This window comes from Solanum tuberosum, unplaced genomic scaffold (genome assembly GCF_000226075.1).
Source record: "Solanum tuberosum cultivar DM 1-3 516 R44 unplaced genomic scaffold, SolTub_3.0 scf00020, whole genome shotgun sequence".
NCBI classification, from domain to species: domain Eukaryota; kingdom Viridiplantae; phylum Streptophyta; class Magnoliopsida; order Solanales; family Solanaceae; genus Solanum; species Solanum tuberosum.
This window is the reverse complement of record NW_006238946.1, coordinates 1,762,678-1,766,619: the sequence shown is the minus strand read 5'-3', so window position 1 is coordinate 1,766,619 and position 3,942 is coordinate 1,762,678. Positions and strand designations below refer to the sequence as shown.

General features: G+C 36.4%; 1 non-coding gene across 1 annotated transcript; it reads right to left on the bottom strand.

Annotated features, from left to right (window-relative positions):
* Positions 1–307: 307 nt before the first annotated feature.
* MIR171A (microRNA MIR171a) lies at positions 308–396 on the bottom strand. Its single transcript, NR_127235.1, has one exon. It is a non-coding gene; the product is annotated as a microRNA MIR171a (primary transcript).
* Positions 397–3,942: the final 3,546 nt, after the last annotated feature.

Sequence of the window (3,942 nt, the reverse complement as noted above, 5' to 3'; positions counted from 1 at the left end):
AAAGGAAGAAAGAAAAATATAAGAATGGACTATAATCAATACTAATTAATTATTCAAATTTTCATTTTCAGCCGGTCCGGTACCTGACTTACAATTCAAATTCCATGAATTTTTATTCTTATTTTTCAGGAATTGAACCTAAGCCAGAGACCTCGGAGAAATTTTATTCATCTGACCACACCACAACCCATTAATGATGCAATTATAAATTAGAGGAACAAACCCTAGATGGTAATGCATGACGAATTACCTGCACTTATATATATATATATTAGGTTAGAGAAAGTGAAAGAGAAAGAGAAACTGAGATATTGGCACGGCTCAATCAAACGGAAAACAGAAACTCCACCATTTAAATATAGTTTCATTTTGTTGTCTGAGTGAACCAGGCCAATATCAAAGTTACTGTTTCATAGAGTAAAAATAATAATAAGTGAAAACTGAGAATTCATATAGTCGATCCCAATTTATTTGAACGGAGGGAAAAAAACTCAAAACCTAAAAGAGGGAGAAAAGATTGAATATTTTGAGTAGAAGGATGGGAATGTCTTGGGGTAAATTTAAGGAGGAAGGAGAGAAGAGGTGGTGTGTGTAGAGTGCATTTAAAACCGTGACTACCAAAGCACAAGGACAGGGCCACTGCATTTAACTCCATTAATATTCTTTCCCCATCTCCTTCAACTGTACATAAACGATTATTACATGTACTTATATTATTAATTTAATCGAGATACACAAAAATTGAATCATATACATATTATATGTAATTATTTAAATTATAGATTTTGAAAGTTTTATAATCAAATAATATGGTATTTTTAGGACTACACAAACTCCAAATGACTTTTTAAAATAAATAAATTGTATCACGTAAATTAAAACAGAGAAAATAACTATTCACTTTTTAGTAAAGTGGAAACTAATTGGGGTATAAAGTTGAACAGTCAAAGTAAAATTATTATTTGAAATCTTTAAGATTATTTGTCTTTGATTCTCACTTATATATGATGCGATTATACTTGAAACTTTGCTTATCAACCCCCTCTTCCTAGTTACTCCCTCCATCTCAACTCCAACTTATTTATCGTGATATATTTTTTAAGAATATATAGTTATTTCACATTATTCATTCCATTTTATTTTATTTAGTACTTATATTAAAATAGATTTTTTTTACTTGTTCGTCTTAACAAATTAAGAGAAATTTATTATTTTTATCTTATTATTAAATAACTATATAAATACTTTTTTAAGCAATGTCACAAATCAACATGGGCCAGAAAACTTGAAACAGAGGGAGTATTTCTCATTATAAAGTTTAAAGCAAAACCAATAAGTACTTATTTCACATTGGAAATTACTGCTGTGTGCTAGCTGCATGCATAATATATACGTTAAACTAAATTGAAGTCCTTGTAGTCTAGAGAATCGATATGGTTCAAGTTTAACGGACCCCTACACATATTCTAGCTAGAGATCGATTGACTATCTTAGAAATTAATATAAGCAAAAGAATGGTACAAAGGGCATGAGGTGTTTAAAAGACATAGAATGGTACAAAGGGGTAAAATTGTTACTCAAGAGTGGGTGACATAACACAAAAAGGACATCGATAAAGGTGTTTCATTCTTAATGAGAAGTTCTATTTAACATGAATTTAATTTAATTGAGCTCTAATACGAATGTAGACGGGAGAAAAGATACATTAAAAAGAAAAAAAACTTCAAAAACAATTAAGGAAAAATTAGCAATTAAGTCATAATACCTAAAATATTTAGTTAAAATAACAACACTTTAAAATATTTTATTTAAAAATGTCAAAAATGACAATATTTTAGAAAATAATATGTATTCAGTATTTTAGTATTTAAAATTAATTTTATTATGAAAACAGTTCTATATGGGACCAAATTCTAAACCAATTAGTTACCAATACCAATTAACCTTCCTTCTTCACCTTTCACTTTTCTACCCCACCTTTCACGTTTCTATCCCTTTTTCACGTTTCCAGATTCTTTCTTCAAGGTGCTCACAAATTGTTCATCAAAATATATATTTTAATTCAAGAAATTTTCTCTAAAAGCTAAAATATTGTTGTTTTGAAAATTTTCCCTTTGAAAAAAGCCCAAATTTATGCCGCCATCCAGATCTATAAAAGCCTTACATCGTCCCTTACCTTCTTCCATCGCCGGCTTTGCTGGTACCTAACTCTTCCATTTTTTTCCGATTGTTCTAAGTTAATTTGTTGAGTTGTGTTTGCTTAGTTATGTATATTTTGTTCTTGGAGTCGAGTTTTATCGAAATAGTCCATTGGAGTAAGGTCTGCGGACTATTACCTGATGATTCACTTTAGAATTTGGGGCGGATTTGATTTGATAGCCGCATAACTGTCACGACCCAAAAATGGACGTGATGGCACTCGTCTTAACCCACCAAGACAAGTCAGCCTAAAACTCAACCATTACAATAAAATGCGGAAATTTTTATAATAAACTCAAAAATACCCCCAAAATCTGGTTGTCACGTGTACAAGCCTCTAAAGTATTACAATTGAACCAAAAGAAAAATACAAGTCTCATATGACATTGTTTCTAGAGTAGAACAAGATCATAATCAGGAGTAAGAAGGATCGCTGAGAAGACAAACAACTACCTCACAAATCTCCAGAAGCCTCGGAAAAGAAGAGAATGACAAGTACCACAAAAATCCAGGCTCGTAACCTACAAAAATTTGTAGAAGCAAGGGGTGAGTACCAAACCACACGGTACTCAGCAAGTAAACCTCTAAACACGAGCTAAGGGGATAGAATACAAGTACTCCTTACACCCCAACCGAACCTTCACAACTACAATACGTATAAAACTAGCCCAACCTAACAGTTCACAATTTACAAGCACATATCTCAACAACAACATTCTAGCAATCATATATTCTCAACAACAAGCTCAATATTCATCAATTACCACCTCCACAACTACAACCTGCTTAGTACCAGCCCAACATAACAGTTCACAGTTTATAAAGCACATAGCTCAACACAACACTCTAACAATTGCATATTCTCAACAACAACAATAGTTTCATATCCTGAACAACAACACTCTAACAAATGCATATCTTCAACAACAAGCTCAATATTCATCAGTCACAAGTTCCATAGAAAGGCACTCACAAGATCAGCAACACACAAGATCAAGTTCACCAATAATAAAGAAGTGCAATGCAATGAAATGCAATGTCAAGTATAGTGATGCATGTCTGACCTAATGATACACACCCGCTGTCTCTCAGTCCGGGACCCATGGGGGACATATCTGTCCATGCATCCATCGCAGCGCGCGATACGACCCTCGATAATAGTAACCATCACGGCGCGCGATACGTCCCTCGAAATATAGTATCCGTCGCGGCGCGCGACACGTCCCTCGAAATATAGTATCCATCGCGGCGCGCGACACGTCCCTCGAAATATAGTATCCATCGCGGCGCGCGACACGTCCCTCGAAATATAGTATCCATCGCGGCGCGCGACACGTCCCTCGAAATATAGTATCCATCGCGGCGCGCGACACGTCCCTCGAAATATAGTATCCATCGCGGCGCGCGACACGTCCCTCGAAATATAGTATCCATCGCGGCGCGCGACACGTCCCTCGAAATATAGTATCCATCGCGGCGCGCGACACGTCCCTCGAAATATAGTATCCATCGCGGCGCGCGACACGTCCCTCGAAATATAGTATCCATCGCGGCGCGCGACACGTCCCTCGAAATATAGTATCCATCGCGGCGCGCGACACGTCCCTCGAAATATAGTATCCATCGCGGCGCGCGACACGTCCCTCGAAATATAGTATCCATCGCGGCGCGCGACACGTCCCTCGAAATATAGTATCCATCGCGGCGCGCGATACGTCCCTCGAAATATAGTATCCGTCGCGG